This window comes from Haematobia irritans, chromosome 3 (genome assembly GCF_050003625.1).
Source record: "Haematobia irritans isolate KBUSLIRL chromosome 3, ASM5000362v1, whole genome shotgun sequence".
NCBI lineage: Eukaryota > Metazoa > Arthropoda > Insecta > Diptera > Muscidae > Haematobia > Haematobia irritans.
The window spans coordinates 57,038,718-57,054,148 of NC_134399.1; positions in this window are offsets into that span (position 1 = coordinate 57,038,718).

The following is a 15,431-nucleotide window of genomic DNA, read 5'->3' on the forward strand; positions in this document are numbered from 1 at the left end:
CGGTTCGTGGGCGCCGCAAGCTATGCCATATAAATATAACTTATATGGGTAATTACCTATTGATGACCATAACAGGTACATAGCTCAGTGGTTAGTGTGTTGGCTTACAAAGTGCATGGTCCGCGGTTCGATTCTCCGTCCAGGCGAAAGGTAAACAAATTTTAAAAATTTATAAATTCGTATAATTTCTTCTACATTGTTGGTATTACAGGAAAAGGTGTTAAGAACTAAAAAACTCGTGGATGTGAGAAAGATGTGAGGGAAAATACAATTAGCAAGATTTTTTTTTAATTAGTCTTTATGAAATTGTTGTTACATCCTGGAAAAGAATAAATGTTTATCACAAAAAGTATATACTTTTCTTCCAAACACACTTTCTTACAGCGAAAAGCAAATGAGAAACGAACTTTGTTTGTCTAAAATTTCGTTTGGGAGGAAAGAATTATTTTTTTGCGTGTAGGACTCCTACAGATTACCCCACATGAATATACACTGAAAAAAAAGCATGCCCGGTTCCAAAGATTTTGTCTTTACTTTAAAAATTTTGGTATTGATTCCGCACCCTCACAAAAAATCGCTTCTGTAACATATACTCCCAAACATATTTTGCTTCAAGCATATACATTTTTGGGTATTGCCCAAACATTTATATGTTTGATCTCTTCCAATATATAATATGTTTGAAAGCATATTGGTCTAAACAATATATGTTTGGGTAGTCTAAGTTCCAAACATTTTGTATTTTTGCATCCAAATTCAATAATGTTGTCTTCCAAAAAACAATATGTTATTATGTGAACATATAATATGTTTGGAAGCATTTTGCACCCAAAAATATTATATGCTTAAAAAAAATTCTCGCAAACAATATTGTGCTCAAAATTTTATTTATTTATTTATATATTTACAATCATAATGAATTATGAAAATAAACAGGTAATATAGGTGCCAACAACATAGGTTTTCGACCTGAATGCTCAAAATTTTGTTTCTGCCTAATTGTATATTCCCTCACATCTTTCTCACTTCCACGAGATTTTTTAGTTCTTAGCACCTTTTTCTAATACAAACATTGTAGAAGAAATTATTCAATTTTATGATTTTTTATACCCTCCACCATAGGATGGGGGTATATTAACTTTGTCATTCCGTTTGTAACACATCGAAATATTGCTCTAAGACCCCATAAAGTATATATATTCTGGGTCGTGGTGAAATTCTGAGTCGATCTAAGCATGTCCGTCCGTCCGTCCGTCTGTCCGTCCGTCTGGGGAAATCACGCTAACTTCCGAACGAAACTAGCTATCGACTTTAAACTTGACACAAGTAGTTGTTATTGATGTAGGTCGGATGGTATTGAAAATGGGCCATATCGGCCCACGTTTACGTATAGCCCCCATATAAACCGATCCCCAAATTTGGCTTGCAAAGCCTTCCGGAGCAGCAAAATTCATCCGATCCGGTTGAAATTTGGTACGTGGTCTAAGTATACGGTCTCTAACAACCATGCAAAAATTGGTCCATATCGGTCCATAATTATATATAGCCCCCATATTAACCGATCCCCAGATTTGACCTCCGGAGCCTCTTGGAGGGGCAAAATTCATCCGATCCGGTTGAAATTTGGTACCTGATGTTAGTATACGGTCTCTAACAACCATGCAAAAATTGGTCCATATCGGTCCATAAATATATATAGCTCCCATATAAACCGATCCCCAGATTTGAACTCTGGAGCCTCTTGGATGAGCAAAATTCATCCGATCCAATTGAAATTTAGTACGTGGTGTTAGTATATGGTCTCTAACAACCATGCAAAAATTGGTCCATATCGGTCCATAATTATATATAGCTCCCACCGTGGTGCAATGGTTAGCATGCCCGCCTTGCATACACAAGGTCGTGGGTTCGATTCCTGCTACGACCGAACACCAAAAAGTTTTTCAGCGGTGGATTATCCCACCTCAGTAATGCTGGTGACATTTCTGAGGGTTACAAAGCTTCTCTAAGTGGTTTCACTGCAATGTGGAACGCCGTTCGGACTCGGCTATAAAAAGGAGGTCCCTTATCATTGAGCTTAACATGGAATCGGGCAGCACTCAGTGATAAGAGAGAAGTTCACCACTGTGGTATCACAATGGACTGAATAGTCTAAGTGAGCCTGATACATCGGGCTGCCACATAACGTATATCGTCCCCTCAATAAAACAATAGTGTATAATTTTTTTGTCGTTTCGAGAAAATCGAGTTTGAAGTTTTTGTAAAAATAGACTTTTGGGAAAAGCGTCATATTTCAGAAAATTATCGGTGTTTTCAACTTCTTGTAACTTAACTATGTGGTGGAATAACCAGACAATTGGTAGATGATATTCTACTAAGCAATAAGAGCATTAATTGCAATTAAATGACATTCAAAATACCATGATGTCATATAGGCTACTTTATTTATTTTAGAATCTATATGAAAATCAGTATACACTATTTTATTTTGTAAGATTATACACAATTTGTAGAAATAAGTCGGACACACTTGTTCTGCTTTCAACGAATCTTTATTTCAGACTAACTGTTTTATATTCATGTATATTCATGGGTACATAATTACAAATGAAGGATAGTAATGTATTGATGATAAATGTCATTAAAGGCAATTCAATTACAACGATATGATGTGTTTAGAGAGTAATGAAAAACCGAATCGACTTTGCATCTCTAACACCTCCCCTCAAAGTCGTGAGGCATCAATGGATTGAGCGCTGGTCATACCGAAACTGTGGATGTGTTTAAAGTGTTTATTTGCTCCCAAACTTTTGGTAAGAACGTCAGCTTCCATATCCTCAGTGGGTTTATAGTGTAGTTGAATATATCCTTTATGTTGTGTTTGATACAAAAATTGATGTCGAACATCTATATGCTTTGTTCGAGAATGATGTGCATTTGACTGAATTAATTTCTGCGCACTCTGGCTGTCATTAAAAATTGTTATATTGTCTATTGGAAAACAAATTTCATTCAAAATGCGTCTGAGGTAGAGTGCTTCTTTTGTTGCTTCAGTTATGGCCAAAAATTCTGCTTCAGTGCTGGACAGTGCCACTGAGCGTTGCTTGCGAGCTTCCCACGATATCAAACTACCACTAAGTACAAATGCATATCCAGAATACGACTTTCGATCACTCAAATTGTTTCCCCAATCTGCATCTACAACACCGTAAATATTTGAGGAATTTTTCCGATACAAAAGTCCATAATCTGCTGTTCCGTTGAGATATCGTAAAACTCTCTTGGCAGCTTGCCAATGTTCTGTGCTGTAATTGCTATTAAACTGGCTTAAATAATTCACTGGATACGCTATGTCGGGCCTAGTTGAAACGGCTAGGTACATCATGGCACCAATCAGGCTTTGGTATGGATATTTACTCATTATGTTTTGATCAGGTTTTTGTCTATCCAATTTACAATTTTGATCTAAAGGGGTTTTTGCAGGTTTTGAATTTACCATTTTAAATCGCTTTAGTATTGAATTCACGTAGCTCTTTTGATTTAGAAAAATATAGTTTTCTTTTAAATTTTGTGAAAATTCGATACCTAAAATCTTCGTAGCTTTTCCCATGTCTTTCATTTCGAAAGATTCTGCTAATGATTTCTTAATTTTTTCACGCCATTTTTCATCATTTGTTGCGATAAGCAAATCATCTACATAAATAGTAATTAGCATAATTTTATGACCTTTTTTGTTATAAAATAAGCATGGATCTTGTTGAGATGATTTGAGACCTAATTGAAGCATTTTATCTGTTAATTTTTTATACCATTGAAGTCCAGATTGTCGTAGGCCGTATAGAGCTTTTACTAATTTACATACTGGTCTCTTTGCTTTGTTTAAATCATCTATCCATTTCTTCGATAAACTTTTAGCTTGTTTCCACCTTTTCACATTCGTTCCTATTTGTTTATCATTCTTTATTTCTTCTAAAAAAGTGGGGAGAAAATCAGGTATTTCGGTGTAAATGTTCTCCTCCAATTCCCCGTTAAGATACGCTGTCACAAAATCCATTTGGTGAATTTCTAAATCTCTTTGAGCTGCAATAGCAGATACCAGTCGTATTGTTGACGCACGAACTACAGGGGAATACGTATTTGTAAAATCCTCTCCTGGCCTCTGGGAGTAGCCCTTCGCCACCAATCTCACTTTCTTCTTGTTGTTTTCTTTTGTTCTAAATACCAATCTATTACCTATCACTTGCTTTTCTGATGGTCTTTCAACAATCTCCCAAGTGCCATTGATCAGCTGGGCTATGTATTCGTCCTCTATTGCTGTTTGCCATTCCTTGCTTTCTTCACTGTTCATAGCTTCGCTAAAAGTCAACGGGTCTCCGGCTAATGCTGCATTCGCATATTCACAGTCTTCGAATTCATCTTCATTTTCATCTTGGTCTCTTTCATTCTCTTCATTATTATTTTGCGTATTTGTTTTGGCACTTATTTTCCTTGGCCGACCTCTTGCACCTGTTCTCAATATTCTTGGTCTTCCTTTACTTACTTTTGGTGCTCCATCAACTAAATCACTACAAGTTCCGTTTTCTTCATTTTCTATTATTTCATCCTCGTCCTCTTTCAATTCAACTTCGTCTTCACTTTCAATTGTTATTTTGCCTTTTCCTTCACTCTCTGGTTCTAATTCCATATCTTCGATTACGTCGATGGGAGGTGAAATTAAAATATTGTCAGTGTTCTCGTTGATGAATTTTACGTCTCGGCTGATGATTACCCTTCGTCTCCACTCTGACCACATTCTATACGCTTTTGCCTCATTGGAGTAACCTACGAGAATGCATTCCTCTGATCGGGAATCTAGTTTATTATTTGATTTGTCTTTAATCAATACGTATGCCTTCGTTCCAAATGGCCTCATATGTTTTAAAGATGGTTTCTTACCGGTCCACAATGTGTAAGGCAGATCTCCATTTAATGATTTTGTAGGGCATCTGTTTCGGATGTAGCAAGATGTGTTTATGGCTTCGGCCCAAAAAGTTTGAGGTACACCGGCTTGCTTAAGAAGACATCTGGCCATTTCCAGTAGAGTGCGATTTTTTCGTTCAGCAATCCCGTTTTGCTGCGGGGTATGGGGGACGGTCAAACGTCGTTGGATACCAGCCTCCATCAAAAATTTATTAAATTGACCACTTAGGTATTCCCTTCCATTATCGGTTTGTAGAAATTTTATTTTCATACCTGTAAAATTTTCAGCAGAATTCTTAAAATTTTTAAATGCATCGAAAACATCAGATTTGTGTTTTAAAAAGAAAACTTCGCAATAGCGGGAAAAGTCGTCAATAAATGTGACGAAATAACGATATTGTGAGTGAGATGCTACTGGTAGGGGTCCACAAATGTCACTATGTACAATCTCCAATACGTTATTTGCATAAATACCTTTGTTTTTCTTAAATGGATTTTGAGCTTGCTTTTCGCTGAGACAGATTGTACATTGTGACAATTTGGTGCCAATCTTTATGTCAACTCCGTGAGCTTTTTGTGATGTTGCGAGTGCTTTTAAATCACTTTCATTTAAGTGACCGAGTCGTCTATGCCATAAATCCATTTCATTCAAATCATTTTCCTTTGCAACGTTCGCCATGTCTTTTGAATTCTTTATGTAATATAAATTTCCAATTCTGTTTGCTTTGCAAATTATTTTATTTTTCTCAACAATGAGTGCTTCATTTTTAGTAAATCGTACTTCATAGCCTTTATCCGCCAATTTCGATATGGACATCAAGTTTGTACGAAGGTCTTTTACGTACATAACATCTTTGACTTTAAAATTGTACTCACGATTATCCACCATAATGTTCAATTTGACATCTCCAATTCCAGAAATTTCGCTTGTCTGTCCATTTGCTAGACACAGTGTTCTTTTTATTTTCTTCATGTTGTAAAATTCTTTGAAATTAGAGCTCATATGAGACGTACAGCCACTGTCCAAGCACCAGCTGTTTTCAACGTCGACGCAACTAAATGCAGCATCTGTGCAATTAAATAATGACTTTTCGGTGTTAAAATCTTTCTCCTTATGGTAATTGCTATATTGTTTTGCTTTGCAATTGACAGCATAGTGCCCCAACCTACCACACTTGAAACAGCTTTGGTTTTGTTTTTTATTTTTTCTTTTGTTGATCCACTTTGACTCTCTTTGAGGTCGGTTGCAATTACTGTTCCCATTACCTCCCACATACAATGCACTTTGACTCTCTCGCTCTGATTTGACTTTTCTCGATTCGTCTTCTTCCATTATCTTTACTCTTAAAAGTTCGGGTGATGGTAACTCATCTCTTGTTTCAAGAGCGCATCTAAACGTTTCGAAAGAGTCTGGTAAACTGTATAAGAGAAGTATGGCCAATAAATCATCGCCTATCTCAACATTTATTTCTTTTAACTGTCCTACGGCTTCGAAAAAATCATTAAGGTGATCACGTGCGTTGTCTCCCTCTTTCATACGTGCCAATGCAACACGTTTTAATAATGTCGCCTTTCTTGCAGGGCCTTTTGATTGAAATGTAGATTTTAATTTCTCCCACATTTCTTTAGATGTGCCGCACTTAGATATTAATCCCAACTCAGAAGGAGCAATAGACAGCATAATTTCAGCACACGCTTTTTGGTCTTTTGATATCCATTTTGTATCAATTGCTGCTGGTGTCTCTTCTTGGACGAAATTCCATAAATCGGCTTTTATTAAAATAGCTTTCATCTGCAGCTTCCACGTATCATAATTATGAGCGCTTAGTGGCTCAATTCTCACTCCGTTATTAGACATGGCTTCCAGAAAATTTTTTTTTTAATTAGAAAATTAAATCAATTGAGTTACTGAAATATATGGGACCTGGGCCCATAACCTGTAGAAATAAGTCGGACACACTTGTTCTGCTTTCAACGAATCTTTATTTCAGACTAACTGTTTTATATTCATGTATATTCATGGGTACATAATTACAAATGAAGGATAGTAATGTATTGATGATAAATGTCATTAAAGGCAATTCAATTACAACGATATGATGTGTTTAGAGAGTAATGAAAAACCGAATCGACTTTGCATCTCTAACACAATTTTATTTAAATTTTTTGCGCGATTTATCATGAAGTATTTTAATTTGCCGGACGAATGTTCATGCAATAAAACAAAGTATTCGTACTAAATAATCTATTTTATTTATAATTCAGTCATTTTTGCAAATTCAATAACACGTAGACTAGAGACGTAGACAGAGCAATTCAATTTAAATTAAAAAAATACACGAATGAAAGACAATATTAATTAATATTCACCTTCGGAAATATATTCCTCCGCATCAGGCTCATCCAAGCAATATCGATTTCCCCCAGGCTGAAGACTAAGATAAAAGGAATGAAATTCTTCGGGAATTATATTTTTGGTGCACAGCCCCTTGAGATCGTTGTACTTTAAAGACGATATGGTAGGCAATTATTATGGAAAATTAGAGCCCTTGCCTCCCCATCTCCCGTCTCTGGAATGGTTTAATCGGATAAATCTGTAGATAAATTTATATTGGTTTTTATTTCGCTTTCTAGAACAATTTCGTGATTATCTGGATATTCCGGACCGCAATCTGTCGAAATTCAATTTACTTAGTCATATACGAGCCACCGTGGTGCAATGGTTAGCATGCCCGCCTTGCATACACAAGGTCGTGGGTTCGATTCCTGCTACGACCGAACACCAAAAAGTTTTTCAGCGGTGGATTATCCCACCTCAGTAATGCTGGTGACATTTCTTTCAAAGCTTCTCTAAGTGGTTTCACTGCAATGTGGAACGCCGTTCGGACTCGGCTATAAAAAGGAGGTCCCTTGTCATTGAGCTTAACATGGAATCGGGCAGCACTCAGTGATAAGAGAGAAAGAAGTTCTCCAATGTGGTATCACAATGGACTGAATAGTCTAAGTGAGCCTGATACATCGGGCTGCTACATAACCTAACCTAGTCATATACGAGACACATCATCATCATTTGATTATCAATTCTCACCATGATTTGATAGATTCATTATTTTCATGAAATATTTCTTCCTGTCTAAAGAATCCATTCTCCAAAGAGGTAACAATAATAGTGTAAAATAATTGTATGCTATTTTGTATGTCAAATTTGAACAAACAGACAAATTTGTTTGACATATAAAATTGTGTATAAGTGCAATTCAAATAAAAATTTGCCAAAAAATAGTGTATATCAATATAGACAATTTTTCATTTTATTTGTCTGTGCGAATGGATTGTTTTGAATAATAAAAGTTGTGTACACTTTTTATACACTATTTTTCTTCGAAATTATGTTCAGAGGAACAACTATATAAAACACAATACCTGCATTTAGGCAATTATTAATGAAAATATTCTAACGAGAAATTATACACTATTTTTTCAATTGACATTTTGACCAACTTTGTGGAAGAAGAATTTTACCAAATTTTGACCAGATCTAGAATCGATTATGTAGATTCTTATTCTGCAATAAAAAAATAATGGTGTATATACGTATACGCTATTGTTTTATTGAGGGGACGATATATAGCTCCCATATAAACCGATCCCCAGATTTGACCTCCGGAGCCTCTTGGAGGAGAAAAAGTCATCCGATGCGGTTGAAATTTGGTACATTTCGTTAGTATATTTCATTACTATAGAAAGTTTTGTCAAAATTTCATTTCTATAGAAAGTTTTGTAAAAAGTTTATTTCTATAGCAATGTTTGTCAACATTTTATTTCCATAGAAAATTTTGTCAAAATTTTATTTCTATGGAAAATTTTGTAAAAAATTTATTTCTGTAGAAAATTTTGTCAACATTTTATTTCTATAGACAATTTTGTCAACATTTTATTTCTATAGAACATTTTGTCAACATATAATTTCTATAGAAAATTTTGTCAACATATAATTTCTATAGAAAAGTTTTACGATACCTTGCCATCGGCAAGTGTTATCGCAACCCAAGTAATTCGATTGTGGATGACAGCCTTTAGTAGAAGTTCCTACGCAATCCATGGTGGAGGGTACATAAGATTCGGCCTGGCCGAACTTACGGCCGTATATACTTGTTTTATTTTAATTTTACCTTTTGCCGGACGGGGATTCGAACAGCGGACCACATAGTTTGTAAGGATCAAAGAAGTAGCTGATCAATTGCCCAAGGGAAAATAAAATGTTAATTTTGTAATAACAAGCAACAACCACCAACTTAATTCAATATCGCTCCCTGTTAAATAGCGCTCCAAGCTACTAAACACATATATGTTTATAGGCTATTTCTAAATTAATATATGTTTGCATCCAAGCATATTATATTTACGAACATTTTATGTCCCAAACATAATATGTTCTAACATATTAACATATATGTCCCAAACATGTTATGCTAGTTTATGAACATTATATGCTTGCACTCAAAAATATTGTGTTTAAAAATTTGTGTTCCAAACATATAATGTTTATAGCCAAACATATGAAAAACAGTCTTTTTCATCCGTGCGAGCCAAGAATACAAGCGGAGAATACAAGTAAGGATACTTTTAAGACACAATTCTCTTTTAAATTTGGGTTTTGCGTACTTGCTTCTAGGAAGCAAATTTTAATTTTTCGCTTTTTAAGCTTTTTTCTTCATATGCTATCAAAATCCTTTAAAAACGAGTTAACGACAGCTTTATTTTCCAAATTAAGACTCGACTTCCAATAAAAATTATGCTATTTATGTTTCAAGTAAAAAACGTCTTTAAAATAAAGTGTTGAAAAACATGTCCTATATTAGAAGGATTTTTTGCTTTGTAGTCAAGATGCAAAAAGGCAACAAATTTAATGACAATATCATTAAATTTAAAGAATTTTTCTGAATTATTAAAGTCAAATTAACCTTAGCCCAAACATTTTTTCTTTCATGTTATGATACCAATTTTTAAGTGAAATCCCTCAATTATAAGGACAATACGACTTCATTGAAAAGTTTGTCGACTTTTGGACAAGGAAAAAAACTTTCTATTAGAGAAATGTGTCTTCTATGCTAAGCAAAATTTGCATTCGTATTTTAAAGGCATGAAATCTTTGACCTCACGACAATATTTTTTCAGTGTACATAGGATATATTTGGCCATCTCCCTCTGTCATTTATTTAGAACGAATTGAAATTCATAGCAGGGATAAAACCAATCAAAACCACACATACACGGACGAAAAAGACTGTTTTTCATTTGTTTGGGTGTAAGAATTATATGTTTGGGACCCAATTTTTTTAACATAATATTTTTAAGTGCAAGCACACAATGTTCATAAACTAGCATAACATGTTTGGGGCATATATGTTAGAACATATATGTTAGAACATATTATGTTTGGGACATAAAATGTTTGTAAATATAATATGCTTGGATTCAAACATATATTAATTTAGAAATAGCCTATAAACATATATGTGTTTGGAAAGAGAGACCTAGAGAGTATGCTGCAAGTAAATGAATGGAAGTAACCAATTGTCGTCTTAAAAATATATATGCGCAAAAAAATTCATTAATTATTTTCTACCAGTGTATGCCTAAGGTGAAACTAATATGTTTAAACAATACAAACAATATTTTGTTTGAACAAATCCTGAAAATATATATGCTTGAAGCAAAATGTGTTTGGGGTATATGTTACAGAAGCGATTTTTTGAGGGTGTAGATCAGTTGAAAACACATGAAATTAGTTATAGTTTTTTGTGGTTAAAAAAAAAAACTGATAAAAAGAAATTTCGTGTGTTTATAAAATAATAATTTTTTAGTGCAACTGTGGGCAATAAATAGTTAGAATCGTTAATTGAAAATTTCGTACGGAAACTTCTTGGGAAAATGCCCAGGAAGTTTTCTTTGTAGTATTTTATATAAAATGGAGGGATGGAAAACATTATTTTTAGTACCATTGGGTAAATCATCATTCTCATTATACTTCCAAAATCTACTTTAACTACTTTTCAACTGTCAATTTCTTTGTAAATAAGGGACTTCAAATCCATTTTGAGTAGATTTTGAGTCTTTTGTGAATGGGGTATAATTTAGCCCAAGTAGAGATGAATATATAATATAATTTGATTGTTTTTGGTATTTTTGTTTAGATAAAATAAACTATGTAATGAAATAGTTTAAGTTTAAAATTTGCATTCTCCTATTTGAATATGGTACCAAGTAGTAATAGTTGCTTTGTCCGACATATATAGTCGTGGGTTCTACACCGAAAGAAGTTTCTTCGTAAAAAGAACGAAAAATTTAGTTAAAAGTACGAAATTTGTCATTGGTTTACAACCAAAGAAACTTTTCAGGAAAAGTACGAAATATTTCGTTCTTTTTACGAAGAAAAGTTCTTTCAAATTATTCGTAGTTTTAAAAAAAAACTTCGCACTTTTTATGAAAAAGTTTCGTACTTTTATAAAACACTATCGTTCTTTTTATGAAATTGTTTCGTCTTTTTACGAAAAATTTGCATACTTTTAATGAAACAATTTCGTACTTTTTATGAAAAACTTTCGTACTTTTTGTGAAAAATGTTCGAAATTTTAGAAAAAAAAAATTATAGTCCAAATTGCATTTGATTGTAGTAACAAGTTTGAAAAATATCATCACTCTTAAGTTTTTGAATAACTTTTAGTTTGGTTGCTTCACTTTTATTCATGGCATGTTGTCACCCAAATGAGAAGTAGCATAGACATGCATTAAAAATTTAAATAAAGAAATGGACTCAAGCACATTATCCAAGGCACGAACGGACATTTTACAACTTCAATGAAACTTCTTCGTTATTTCAAAGGAAATGTTTCGTATTTTTAATGAAGAAATTTTAACGTAGAATGTTTCATAAAATATCCATAAATTCGTAAAAATTTATTCACAAAAGTCATGGAATTTGAAGAATGTATCGTTAAAAGTACGAACTTTTTACGAAGAAAAGTTAATGTAGAAAATTTCGTAGACGTTTCACATATTCGTAAAATGTTCTTCTTGTTTTAATGAAGAAGTCACGAAGAATAGTTAATGAAGAATTCTTGGTAAAATTAATGAAGAGAATTCTTTCGGTGTAGCCCAGAATCTAACAGCCTCCCACTTGGTTAAAAGAAGGTTGCTCTTCCTAATTTTTTATCGTCGTATTTCTGTAAACCGGCATTCCAATACACTGGTAGACTACACAAAAAAACAATTTTTTGATTTCAATCACGAAAATGATAAAGGGTGATTTGTTAAGAGCTTGATAACTTTTTTTTTAAAAAAAACGCATAAAATTTAGTATCAATCACTCATTTTGATTGACAACCAACCAACGATTTTCAATCAAAAATTTCATTGACTTTTGTCACGGAATCAATTAATTGCGTGATTGAATCAATTAAAAACGTGATTAATTTTTAGCATAAAATTCACTCACAGTTTTAATTGCATCAATTAAAATTTTAATTAATTTCGTGACAAATATCAATCAACTATTTGATTGATTCAATTAAACAATTAATGGAAATTGGCTACAAATTTTAATCAAAAAAAATAATATATTGCGCAGCCAAAATCGTATTTAGTTTTATTTGAAATAAAAGAACATATGCATTTCTTATAAAACATATTCAATATTTTATTACTTTTTGAATTATGTAATAGACAAATAAATTTACTTCTTGTCATTTGTGTGTTTTGTTCTAACATAACTTACACATAAAATTACTATCAAGAACTACTAAAGGGTGAAAAAATAAACTAACAGTTTGGCTGATAAGTCCCCGGTCTAACAAAGTAAAACAAATTTTTTTGTCAAAATTCGTTTTTATTATTTAACATAGTTCCCTTCAAGAATATAACGACCTTCCAATTTTTTGATACCATTTTGGTAGTACTTCTTCGGTTTTGCCTCAAAATAGGCCTCAGTTTCGGCGATCATCTCTTCATTGCAGCCAAATTTTTTCACTGCGAGCATTCTTTTGAGGTCTGAGAACAAGAAAAATCGCTGGGGCCAGATCTGGAGAACACGGTGGGTGGGGAAGCAATTCGAAGCCAAATTCATGAATTTTTGCCATCGTTCTCAATGACATGTGACACGGTGCGTTGTCTTGGTGGAACAACACTTTTTTCTTCATATGGGACCGTTTTGCCGCGATTTCGACCTTCAAACGCTCCAATAACGCCATATAATAGTCACTGTTGATGGTTTTTCCCTTCTCAAGATAATCGATAAAAATTATTCCATGAGCATCCCAAAAAACAGATGCCATTACTTTGTCAGCGGACTTTTGAGTCTTTCCACCACGTTCCTTTGATATCTTTAAGGCCTCTGCTATCTCGATCAACTTCAATTTACGGTCATTCAAAATCATTTTGTGAATTTTTTTGATGTTTTCGTCGGTAACCACCTCTTTCGGGCGTCCACTGCGTTCACCGTTCTCCGTGCTCATTTCACCACGCTTGAATTTTGCATACCAATCAATTATTGTTGATTTCCCTGGGGCAGAGTCCGGAAACTCATTATCAAGCCAAGTTTTTGCTTCCACCGTATTTTTCGCTTCAGAAAACAGTATTTTATCAAAACACGAAATTCCTTGTTTCCATTTTTTTTACAATAACAAAAGTTGCTTCACAAACGACGCTCTATCTCACAAACTAATTGACTTACAGACGTCAAACTTTCAAATGATTCGTGTCAAAAATCATTTGAAGGTTTGAACTATATAAAAAAACTATTGGCGCGAAGTATAATGACTATTGTATGAGCTGTCATGATGCGGAGGAAAAAGAATCAATTAAACACCTCTTGTGTGAGTGTCCTGCATTTTGTGTAAAGCGCAAGCAACTTTTAGGAGCATATAGCTTCAGATTACTGGCGGATCTGGAAAACGTTAACTTAAGCAGTCTGCTAATATTTTTGGAACAATCTGGTTGGTTCAACAAAGAAAAATAATCAAGAAGGTTCAGCGGTTAAAACTAGAAGTGCCCATATGTAATAGGTACTTTTAGTTAATTTGGTATCACAATGGACTGAATAGTCTAAGTGAGCCTGAATCTTAATCGGGCTGCCACTTTAACCTAACCTTGAACTATATAAAAATAATATGCATTTAATACTAGCGACGCCATCTATGTGTCAGACCGGGGACTTATCAGCCAACCTGTTATATAAATCATTATCTTCCTTATCATAATAGCCATGTCAGCATGCTCCTTCTAATATGTAGATGCGTCTAGATTTCCAATAATTCAGCAGCCTGTAAGCTAAATTAGTCTTTCTTTGTTCAATTAAAACTTGATTTTGTTAAACATTACCTGCATAGAATATCAAGTTCAATTCTTAGTTCCAGGTTGCAGATTTATAATCTTCCTTTGCAGTTGTAGTCTTTTAGCATAAAAAGGTGTATTAGGGAGCTCGGTAATTTAATTTTAGTAACAATTCCTTTGCACATATGTAAATCGTCTATTAAAATTTGAACCAATCAAAGACAAAAATAATAGGAAAGCAATGTAATATTTGGTATTATATTGATGATACTTTGCAATTTTTTATTATTATTTTTATTATTTTCGGATATTTTGCATATTTTTCAATCCAAAAGAAAGAACTTTTTTTACCATTACATAATCCTGCTCATTAGTTTATATATCAGATAGATATACTGCTCTCTACTTGGGTACAAACTGAAAAAGGCATGTAAAACAAAACTGGAATTTAATGCCAACGCTACTTCGCAACTTCAAGGTGAATCTTCCAACAACCCCATACCGCTCTTGGTTTTAAGAAAACTAGGAGTGAAAAAAATTACAATTTTAAACAAGTAAGGAAAGTATAAAGTCGGGCGGGGCCGACTTTATTATACCCTGCACCACTTTGTAGATTTAAATTTTCGATACCATATCACATCCGTCAAATGTGTTCGGTGCTATATCCCAAATACATACATTTAAATCATCACGTTTGTAATTGAAAATTATTTCCGAATTGATTAACAAATTGATTGAATCAATTAATATTTTAATTGGAAATGTAACAAATTCCTCATTTTTCATTTTTTTAATTGGATTTTATTCGGATTTGATTAAATAATTAATTGAATCAATTAACATATTTATTGAATCCGTTTCCAAATTCAATTAGGTGTTTAATTGATAAAATGTTGGTGATAATTTTTTGTGTGTAAGTAAACTTTTATAAACAATGGGTCATTTTACCTTATATAACCACTTTTGCAATTGCATAATTTCAAAATATTTTCATAATTACTGCAAGGATGTGTTTATTAAATATTAAAATGACAACTTTTTTATGATAGTTACTTTAATTTGAAATATAGATGGTGTATTCCTTCTGGGAATATTGACCGAACATATCCATATAGTGAAATATAGTGATTCTGGTTTACGAT